Below are 12,189 nucleotides of genomic sequence, written 5' to 3'. Positions count from 1 at the left end.
AAGTGCAATGCAAACCGTCAGACGGAGTGGTGTAAAGCATGCTGCCACTGGAGTCTAGAGCAGTGGAGAAGTGTTCTCTGGAGTGATGAATTATGCTTCTCTGTCTGGCAATCCAATGGATGTGTCTGGGTTTGGTGGTTGCCAGGAGAACAGTACTTGCCTGACTGCATTGTGCCAAGTGTAAAGTTTGGTGGAGGGGAGTACTATGGTGTGGGGTTGTTTTTCAGGGGTTGGGCTTGGCACCTTAGTTCCAGTGAAGGGAATTCCTAAGGTGTCAGCCTACCAAGACATGTTGGACAATTTCATGCTCCCAGCTTTGTAGGAACAGTTTGGGGACAGCCCCTTCCTGTTCCAACATGACTGAGCACCAGTGCACAAAACAAGGTCCATAAAGACATGGATGAGTGAGTTTAGGGTGGAGGAACTTGACTGGCCTGCACAGAGCCCTGACTTCCACCCAATAGGACACCTTTGGGATGAATTAGAGCGGAGACTGCGAGCCAGGCCTTCTCATTCACCATCAGTGCCTGACCTCACAAATGAGCTTCTGGAAGAATGGTCAAACATTCCCATAGACACACTCCTAAACCTTGTGGACAGCCTTCCCAGAAAAGTTGAAGCTGTTATAGCTGCAAAGGATGGGCCAACTCAATATTGAACCATAAGGACTAAGACTGGGATGCTATTAAGGTTCAGGTACTTGTTAAAGCAGGCCTCCCAATACTTCAGGTAATATAGTGTGTGTGTGTGTATATATATATATATATATATATATATACTGTATATACAGGGGCTGGACAAAATTATGGAAACACTAGGTAAAAGAACAATGTGTGCACCAAGGGGTGCACATGGTTAGCCAATATTTGTATATAATTATCATCATTATTATTATTATACAGGATATATATAGCGCCAACAGTTTACGAAGCACATAGTCACAGGCATGTGATGATGGGGCCTACAGAATACCTTCTCAAACCATGATTGTCCTGCTACCATGCTTTACCATTGCCACAAGACAGTCCTGGTCATAAACTTCCTATCAATATGGCAACCTGGAAATGTTTTATACACAGCTGGTGTATGAAAAGTAGCGAGAAATGTAATTTTCTGCTTGTGTAATTTGATCACTGCTTTTTGCACAAGAAATACTAAGCACAGGTCAAATTTTAGGCATCCAATGCAACAGAAGTTTTATTTTTAGTGAGACTTTACCTAAGGCTGAAATACTTCTAAAGGGATGCAAAAACTGTAGGTTTCCGCATTAGAACACTGAGACTTGCTCTGATGGTTATAATGAAGGCTAACCCTTACATTTAGGAATCAGTCTGGAAAGGACATGGTAAAACAAACAACAATTTCTTCAGAACAGGAAAAGATAGGGATCTGCAACAAGGTTTCCTAAAAATCCTTGCAATGTACATAGATCACCTAGAGATGTTGTGTTTTCTCAACAAACTGGAGTTACACTTTAAATCTCTGTTTGATTTCCATATCCAGCAAAAACAAACTTGAACAATCAGTGTTTGTAGTTTAAGTTGTTTGCAACTTTACTCCATGAAAATAGAACATATATGATGTTGCTCTATTGGATTCTCAAGTCTTCCACTTAAAATGTTCTTTTCAATCGTACTTTATGCTGTCCATACATTAAAATGCACATACTACAAATGTCCATATTTTTGTAATGAGAGTTTTGTAAAAAGTTTAAATAAAAGTTGTTTTAACTTGACAGTTGTTCTCTATAAATAATGCTTTTAACTATTTTTTTAGTTATTTATTGCTGTCTGTGTCTCTTTTGCACATTTTTCCCGAGGTATCAGGGGAGCCATTGGAGAAGATTTACTAAAAGTGGTACACACTGAACTTGGGACAGCTGTGTAGAGTAACCAATCAGATTCTAACTTCAGCTTATCAATAAACCATTGACAAACAAACCTAGTAGCTGACTGGTTACTATGCGTAGCTGCACCAGGTTTTGTGTGCACCAGTTTTAGTTAATCTCCCCATTGTCACAGACTGGGGGGAGAGCGCAGCACAAGTTGCCAATTAGTTGTGTTGTGCAAAGAAAGTACTGATAGGATAGAAGTGAGAGAAAGATAAGCTCATCAGAGTGCTGTCCAGTGAGGGTTTGGGGGCAGTGAGGAGACCTTTAAGGCCTAGTTCACACCACTGCAGTTTTTAGTGCTTTTTGCAAAAATGCACTACAGTCCATTTAACATGGTTTCCTATGGGACGCATTCACATCTATGTATTCTTCAGCCACTGCGTTTTTGGAAAGGGTGAGCAACTTTTTTAAACACAAAACAGTGCATTTTGTTTTAATAAACTTCAATGGAGACGCTGCAGAAAATGCATGTGATGCATTTTTGACACGTTGATGCGTTTTGCATTTTTAATCTGCCCAGTGTCAAATTGGCCAAAAAAAAGCTTTAAAAACACAAAACGCATAAAAAAAGTGTTAAAATTACGTGTACAAAAATGCAAAACACACCACAAAAAGCACTGTAGAAACAAATCAAATGCAAACTGCTTATTTGTGAACCAGGCCTAAGGGTTAATGAACTTCAGCAGAAAAAAAAAGGTCCTACCGATGCTAGACAGGGCTGCACTGTGTTTACAGAGCTATTTAAATCTCAAGACTAGATGAATAGAAAAACAAATCCTTGGCAGTTAAAACAGCTCCCTTTACAGTATTTATGTATCTATGCATTTAGCTGCTTGTCTGGAGTTAAATTTTAAAGACTAAATGTAGCTGAAATAAAAAAAAACAAACATCACCACAAGGGACTTAACTTATGGTCAGTAGAATCATGTGTCCCTTCTGCTGATGACTTTTGTTATGTGCAGGCTTCTTCCACCTATTTCCCCGCACCCCTACTGCTGTAATCTTCTGATTTTTTTTTTCTGGGGGGGGGGGGTGTTAATGAAATGAAGGGGCTGTCACAGGCGCTCATCAAGAAGCATTCATAGAAGCCAGTATAACAGCTGCTATCAATGAAACATGATATATGAATGGAGGAGGGCAGACCTTGTAATGTGAATGGGGCCTGAAGGAAGTGTTAGCTTTAAACTCCCATGCTGTTATTGGCAGATTCTCTTTCAGAAGTCTTTCTAAGCAACTACTACATTCAGATATGTATTTGGAGGTCCTCCATTTCGTAGATCATGTCTATTATGCTTGTTCCTCCCTTTTTGTCACCAGTCTTGTTGTTACCAGAGCTTCAGTATCTTTAAACTGTACAGTCTATCTCTGCATGTCACTTTTATAAAGAGGGCTGCTGTGCCCTTAAAACATTGGTGTTTGATACGGGACTTCAGTAAACTCTTACATGGATGTATTGTTGACAAGCTTGCTTTCTTCTTCTTGAAGAACTTGTACAGTTCACCAATTATGGCTTACAGAATGGACTCCCAACTGTAAAGCAGCATCTAGACAAGTAAAAAATAATTTAAAAAAAAATTAACAAAAATTTTAAATGCCTTAAGGCCCCTTCCACATGGGGCAGACTCCACCAGCTGAACAGGTGGATGGCTAATCCGTATCTACTGTGCTTATACACAGACACAGCTTACTCTCCTCTATCGGTGATTGGATGTAAATGGACCATCAGCCTGTTTACACCCGACTGCCATCTGATGCCCTAGAAGGAATCTGTCTCTTTTTAGATTGGATGCTCCATAGAAGAGAATTTCTGATCAGTCCGCTCATGTGAAAGGGGCTTTAAAACCCAGCTGAACTTTCAGTTTAAATCACTAAATGAATTCCAGAAGCATCAAACCAAAAGATAGGCAAAGTATTTAGAAAGCAGCCACAGCCTGAGTAGAAACGTCAGTCTAATGCAATCATACTGCAGAGAAGGATACTTGCTCTCTGCGGAAGCATCAGTCTCTCTCTGCAGATATCTGCAACATGCTGGCAGGGGAAATGTTTTTCTACTTAGGCGATGTCTGCTTACTAAAAAAACAAGCTGTAAGACTTTGCAAATATTTTTTTTGATGCACCTAGAATTTACACTGCTCAAAAAAATAAGTGTAATAGCATCAAGGATATTCCTTTGGTCAGTTAAGTAGCAGAGGGGGTTGTTAATCAGTTTCAACTGCTTTGGTGCTAATAAAATTAACAACATGTGCACTAGATGGGCAACAATGAGACAACCCCCAAAACAGTAATGGTTTTACAGGTGGAGGCCACTGACATTTTTTCTCTACTCATCTTTTCTGACTGTTTTTATTAGTTTTGCATTTGGCTAGGGTCAGTGTTACTACTGGTAGCATGAGGCGATACCTGGACCCTAAAGAGGTTGCACAGGCAGTCCAACTCCTCCAGGGTGGCACATCAATACGTGCCATTGCCAGAAGGTTTGCTGTGTATCCCAGCAGTCTCAAGAGCATAGAGGAGATTTCAGGAGACAGGCAGTTACTTCAGGAGAGCTGGACAGGGCTGTAGATGATCCTTAACCCATCAGCAGGACCATATCTGCTCCTTTGTGCAAGAAGGAACAAGATGAGCACTGCCAGAGCCCTATAAAATGACATCCAGCAGGCCCCTGGTGTGAATGTCTCTGACCAAACAATCAGAAACAGGCTTCATGAGGGTGGCCTGAGGGCCCGACATCCTCTAGTGGGCCCTGTGCTCACTGTTCGACACCATAGAGCTTGATTGGCATTTGCCATTAAACACCAGAATTGGCAGGTCCACAACTGGCGCCCTGTGATTTTCACAGATAACAGTAGGTTCACCCTAAGCCCAGTGGTGTATTTAGGTTCTGTGTTGCCCTAGGCAACACAAAAATTGGTGCCCCCCACAGAAAGAGCCTGACATTGACCAAGAACACCCCTGCTCTCCACCAGAGCCTTCCACTACAACTGCCCCGATACACCAGCCACCATCCCCCATGGCGAGAGAGAGAAAGACACTCACCTTCACAGCTCCGGACATCCCCAGGAACGAGAGTTGGGGTGTGCATACACCATCATGAAACCCACAGCATCTCTCAGAACCCACCAGGTCACCATGCCACGTGTGTCCCTTCTTCCATCCCTTCTTTCAAGGGGCAATGCTGCCCTGCCCCCCTGAAAAATGCCACCCTAGGCAAATGCCTTGCTTGCCTTGTTGTAAATACACCCCTGCCTGAGCCCATGTGACGGATGTGAAAGGGTCTGATGAAGCTGTGGATAATGTTGTGCTGCCTTTAACATTGTTTAGCATGACTGTTTTTGTGGTGGGTCAGTGATAGTCTGGGGAGGCATATCCATGGAGGGACACACAGACCTCTACAGGCTAGACAATGGCACCCTGACTGCCATTAGGTATTATGATGAAATCCTTGAACACATTGTCAGACCCTAAGCTGGTGCAGTGTGTCCTGGATTCCTCCTGGTGCACGACAATGCCCGGCCTCATGTGGCAAGAGTATGCAGGCAGTTCCTGGAGGATGAAGGAATTGATACTATTGAATGGTCCTCACACTCGCCTGACCTAAATCCAATAGAACACCTCTGAGATATCATGTTTCGGTCCATCCAATGCCACCAGGTTGCACCTCAGACTGTCCAGGAGCTAAGGGATGTCCTGGTCCAGATCGTGTAGGAAATACCCCCGGATACCATCCATCATTTCATTAGGATCATGCCCTGACATTGTCAGGCATGCATACAAGCACGTGGGGGCCATACAAACTACTGAGTACCATTTTGAGTTTCTGCAATGAAATTTCAGAAAAATGGACTAGCCTGCTGCATCATTTTTTCACTCTGATTTTCGGGGTGTCTTTGAATTCAGTCCTCTGTAGGTTGATCATTTTCATCCTTATACATCCTTATGTTCCTAATACATTACCCAGTCTATATCAGTAAAGATATCCAGCATTATATTTTTCCCCATTGAGATCTAATGTGTTTTCAAAGTGTTCTTTTAATTTTTTTGAACAGTGTATTTAACTAATTTAAACTGAAAGTTCCATTGGGCAGTACCGCTGTTGTCCCTTCCCACACCCTGTGCTTCATCCTAAAAAAAACTAAAAGAAGATGAAAAGTCTACATTTAGAGATAGAGAGCGAACCTTACTTCTCCTAAAGTACCTGTATATACTGTCACAATTACCAGTGCCCTAGTCTAATATCATTAATGTATTAATGTAAATATGCAGTACAGTAACACTGAATTAATATGATTGTCATGATTTACTACTTTTACAAATTAAATAATTTATAATGCTTGCTATCTCATTGTCTGCCAACCTCATAAAAGCAGGAATCATAAATTCATCCATATGGTGTCTCTTTAAAATATACACTATTTTATTGCATTCATTACATGATTACTTCTTCTGAAAAGATCACTTTGATAATGTCTGCTAAATTATTTTCCATTATAATATTACTATGCATTAGAATTCTGGATGAACTAAAATGCATTCTCAAATTAAAAGGGGTGGTATATTGTTCGGATTCCAAGAAAAGCTATAAAAAGACTTACAAGATAAATTGGCTTATAAAAAAAAATAAATGTGTATTTTTTTTCACCTAGCATTAGCTTGTCAGAATTAATCTTGATGAACGGATACTGAGCTACAAGGTTGTATCTTCTTTCTTTTTTTTATGCTTTTAAAACCAAGGTCAAACAGTAGGCAACATGAGACCTTGAGGATGTCATTGACTGGAAAAAGTATAGACTATGAAGCTACATCACTAATTATTTACTGTTCATATTGTTACAGATATAAATGTAGAGAGGAAAAATGGAGATTCAAAGTTGTTTGCTCATAGTTATTGCTATAAATGTTATGTTTGTAGCTTTAAGTGGAACTCCAGGTTAATTGAAAATTAAATGCTACATTCTATAATGGCCAATCAATAAGCTTTTTTTAATTTTTCTTCTTGTGTGTTGTTTAGTTACTTGGTGATCCTACCAGTGCCACTGTATAGTCTATGTTTTTTGTGAAGGGCCAGGTGAATTTGTAGCAATGTTGTCAGCTCTCTGAGTCACAACTCTTAAACTGATACAGCAGTGATGTCATCTCGCTGGCATCCATAGCTGTATAAAGGTCGTTGGGACAGAGATCATACTCATCAGTCACACTACTCAGGAGAGAAATGTAAGCAAACTGAAGGTTAAATAGATAAATAAAGTGCAGCGCTAAAGCATATCAAAAAAGTTTGTTCTTAAAAATTTGTTGTCAAAAGTTCATAAGATATCTCGATCAATACAATGGTATACACAGCTAGAAGGATCCAGTGGAAATGACAGAAATGCGCACTCACCGACCGCGCATAGGAAATGCGCATTTGTGTGTTAAAATCACAGGTGTCGAACTCCCTCAGGACGAGGTGTCATCAGGCAGTGATCTGCTAGGCTCACAGGACCTCCTTAGGATCAGGATTAAAAACGGCCAGGTGAGGGCTCCCTCCTCCAGATATAGCTGTGTCTGCCAGTCTGATAACCCCTCAATAAGGGGTAAAAAACGGGAAAATGCCCATAGTGTAGTATTTCAAAAGTTTATTTTATAAACACATATAACAGGACAGGTCAGTATTAAAACTGGCAAACAGCCAGAAAGTGCAAGGTGAAAGGTACTAGTACTGACCTAGAGTAAAATGGGCACCAGACCTCCTCGTGGTCTGGGCGGTGATGAGGCGTCACAAGCTGTCAGTTCCTCCTGAGGCCTTTCGTGCTAAGACACATCTTCAGAGGGGAGGCTGACAGCTTTGTGACAGACGCCGGATTCTGAAATAGCAGACAGCGGGAGTCGAGCATGCGCACAAACTCGCCGCCATTTTCGAGTGGACCGGGCAACTGCACACCTAGACGCCATTTTGCCGTGGATATAGGAACTGCCAGCAGAGATGCAATACATACAGCTGTCAGGGCACACTGAAAGGTGCTTTTGAGACGAAAATAGTGGCTCATGATCCCAGGGGATAAGCAAAATGATCAGTCCGGTATTACAGCGGAAAATATAGCGCCAGAACCCCTTGACAAGTACTTTTATCACCAGGGATGGTGATTCATAGGTAAGATAATGCTAACTTATCCACAGCATATGGAGGTGCTTCGGATACATAAATCCACATTTAAACATATATACATAATATGAAATATAAAATAAAATGTGGTCAAAGGTTAATAATGGTGTGTCCTAAAAAATGGTTCGAGGAAAATCCTTATATATAATTGCATCAATGACCGGTCTGGAGTTGGAAGTCACATATATGTGTGAAACCACTGCCATTATCTGAGAGACCAGACAATTCAAAAAATCTTTATATTTCAAGACACCATATTTGCCAAAGATGCTGGTGGTTAAAATTATAGCTGCACCCAGCAATCAAAGCACACAGCACAAATAATTGCCATAATTGGTAGCTCTTAATCCTAGATGGGTGATCAAAATTACCATAGCCGGTCCTGATATTCAATCCTTCATCATCAGAATTAATACCAATTTATCCATGGCATATAAAGGTGCTAAAAGTGCAACAATCCGTACCAAGAGTATAAATACTTGAGTAATAAAAAGCACATAAATGGATATAGGTATATATGTTGATATATAAAATCATAAATGATATGACCAGGTACACTAAAATAATGTTTCATAAAATATAGACTAGGATAGCATAAAATGCATAAACTGAATAGAATAGCATAAAATTACATATGATAACATAGAAGCGTCAAAGGTTTAATATAACATTCATATATGTCAATCTGGAATAAATAATCAATAAAAATATTTATTAAAAAAGGACTTCTCAATAAAAGCATAGGATCCTAACTGTTAGCTATAAAGCAATTAACGTCAATCTCGATATTGTGTCCTCTGGGGTGTAAAGTATCTAATTCGTAAACCCATCTTGTTTCTGATTGTGACACAGCTCTGGTCTTGTTAATACCCCTCCAATGTGGTGATATCACATCAATTCCTACAAATTTAAGAGAGGAGGGGTCGCTGTTGTGAAGTAGTCTGTAATGGTTAGAGAGTGAATGCTCCCTGTAGCCCTTCCTGATATTGGCTACATGTTCTCTTAACCGGTAAATGTATTTAAAGTGCTGACTATATTTAGCACCTGTTTAGTATCTCGTAGGTAAGATGGGGTTTGTGTTACCAAAGGCTGGAGGTAGTGATCTATATACTCCTCTATTTTACAGCTGAGGGATCCGATCCCACTAATTATTGGACGTCCTGGTGGGTGGACTGGGTCCTTATGTATCTTGGGTAAGATGTATAATATAGGCAGTTTGGGTGCTGAAGGGCATAAGAAAGCCTTTTCTTTTTTGTCTAGAATATTTAGGTCATAGCCTTTAGTAATAATCCTCTTGAGCTCCTTTTTGTAGCCTAGCATTGGGTCACGTGGTAAAGGTTTGTAAGTAGTACTGTCACCAAGGATGTTATTGACCTCAGTGATGTAATCGGTCTTGTTCAAAATCACAACTCCTCCCTTATCGGCCGGTCTGACAACCAGATCTTTCCTTTCAAGCAAAGATTTAATCACCCTATTGTCCCCCGCTCTATTGTATGAGTCTTTAATAGGGATGTTTCTAAGATCTCTTAGGACCTATCTTTAAAAAGATTAACACAAGAATGTGCTTGGGGTGGTGGGTTGTAAGTAGATGCATTCCTTAAATAACTGGCCACCGACTCAACAGTACCTTAAATTGGACTGCATAAACCCATCAGAGATGATATTACTCGTGATTGGGTTATTACAAAAGTATCGTTTTTAGAGATAACTGTCTTGCAAATTTATGTACATCAATGTATGTGCCAAATTTATTCAGTTTCTTTGCAGGTGCATATTTAAGTCCTTTATCAAGGAGACGTAGTTCATCATTAGTCAGATGTGTATCACTCAGATTAAAGATGCCCTTGCCAACTACATTTTCCTCTTTTTTGGGGTATCTATTCGTCCTCCTTCCCCCTCTCTTTCCCCTCCTGAATTTCTCCTTTTTCTTGACAGACCCTCCTCTAAAAAAGGCTGTCTGGGGTGATAAGGTTGATGTGTACCTTTAGGGACGGGGTTTTGAGGTTTATGATGATGATTCTGATAATTATTCTGAGGGTTGGTTGGTTTCCTCTTTTGAGGGGGGTTATTAGAAGGGGGATGTTTAACCCTATTATCCCTAAATTTCCATGGGGATGGGTGATAATAGGGATGGTGATAATTAGAATTGTACTGTTGAGTCGGTGGCCAGTTATTTTGTCTTGGAGGGGTGTAGTAGTCAGTGGGAAACCTGTCTCCTACATAATTGGTATAAGCATTAGGGTGTCTATAAAGCTCTCTAGAGCCAATATTATTGTCCTGGAGGGGTTGAGATCTATTGGACGAGGGAATAGGATATTGTTTATTGTGATTGAAATTGGAGTTCTTGTGTTTCGATTTATTAGATCTAGAATTGTTAATATTGTTAGTAATAGGAGTTTTGGGAGGAACGGGATCTTCCTGTTTTTGCCAGTTAAAGACTGATTGATCCGAATAATCCTTAAACTCCCTATGGTACTTTTTCTTCTTCTTTATCTTTTGTTCTTTTTCTATCCCCTCCAGATGTTTTTTGAGTTTATCTGATTCTATATTGTAGTTACCCTTATCCTTATGTGGAGTTAATTTATCTCTAATAAGATTAATCTCTTTATCTAAGTGTGCTAGTTTCTTCTTTTTCCTGATGATGAGGAATTTTAACAGATCTATTCCAGCATTGTTAAAGAACTGGAACCATTCCAAATGACTGTTAGTGTCCTCTGAATCTGGGCGCACATCCCAGCGTAATGACTTGGGGACCATATGTTCCTTCGTATATTTATTCAAAAAGGAGATGTCCCATAATGTTTTAATTTCACTTGTGGCAAGATTTTTAAGTTGTAGGAACAGACCTTTTAGGTCGTCAGTCTCTTTATCACCTGTATCAACTGTAAAAAAATCCTCCGATATGACAGTTCTAGAAAGCCTGTAGTCAAAAATATCCCCCATATTACGTCAATAGGATAGATGGGATATAATCAAGTATGTACGATACTAAAATCAGAAAGCAGCTCAAAACTTATAGTGATAAAAACAGAACATAAATTATATAAAATAAAGTGAGCGCTCATTAAATAAGAGAAAATATCAATGAGAAAATAATCAGCTAATGGCACAAGAGGGGATCACAACCTCCTCTGACTGTATAAATAGATAAATAAAGTGCAGCGCTAAAGCATATCAAAAAAGTTTGTTCTTAGAAATTCGTTGTCAAAAGTTCATAAGATATCTCGATCAATACAATGGTATACACAGCTAGAAGGATCCAGTGGAAATGACAGAAATGCGCACTCACCGACCACGCATAGGAAATGCGCATTTCCTATGGCGGCGAGTTTGTGCGCATGCGCGACTCCCGCTGTCTGCTATTTCAGAATCCGGCGTCTGTCACAAAGCTGTCAGCTCCCCTCTGAAGATGTGCCTTAGCACGAAAGGCCTCAGGAGGAACTGACAGCTTGTGACGCCTCATCGCCGCCCAGACCACGAGGAGGTCTGGCGGCCATTTTACTCTAGGTCAGTACTAGTACCTTTCAGCTTGCACTTTCTGGCTGTTTGCCAGTTTTAATACTGACCTGTCCTGTTATATGTGTTTATAAAATAAACTTTTGAAATACTACACTATGGGCATTTTCCCGTTTTTTACCCCTTATTGAGGGGTTATCAGACTGGCAGACACAGCTATATCTGGAGGAGGGAGCCCTCACCTGGCCGTTTTTAATCCTGATCCTAAGGAGGTCCTGTGAGCCTAGCAGATCACCGCCTGATGACACCTCGTCCTGAGGGAGTTCGACACCTGTGATTTTAACACACAAATGCGCATTTCCTATGCGCGGTCGGTGAGTGCGCATTTCTGTCATTTCCACTGGATCCTTCTAGCTGTGTATACCATTGTATTGATCGAGATATCTTATGAACTTTTGACAACGAATTTCTAAGAACAAACGTTTTTGATATGCTTTAGCGCTGCACTTTATTTATCTATTTATACAGTCAGAGGAGGTTGTGATCCCCTCTTGTGCCATTAGCTGATTATTTTCTCATTGATATTTTCTCTTATTTAATGAGCGCTCACTTTATTTTATATATTTTAAAACTGAAGGTTAGTGGTTATGTGACCTCAAAGAAAAACTGAAAACAAAAATGTATTTATATGATAAATTATTTC

This window comes from Staurois parvus, unplaced genomic scaffold (genome assembly GCF_062004578.1).
Source record: "Staurois parvus isolate SC_StPar_1 unplaced genomic scaffold, SC_StPar_1.0 ptg000145l, whole genome shotgun sequence".
Taxonomy (NCBI): Eukaryota; Metazoa; Chordata; class Amphibia; order Anura; family Ranidae; genus Staurois; species Staurois parvus.
The sequence above is the reverse complement of the archived record's forward strand: the minus strand, read 5'-3'. Positions refer to the sequence as shown.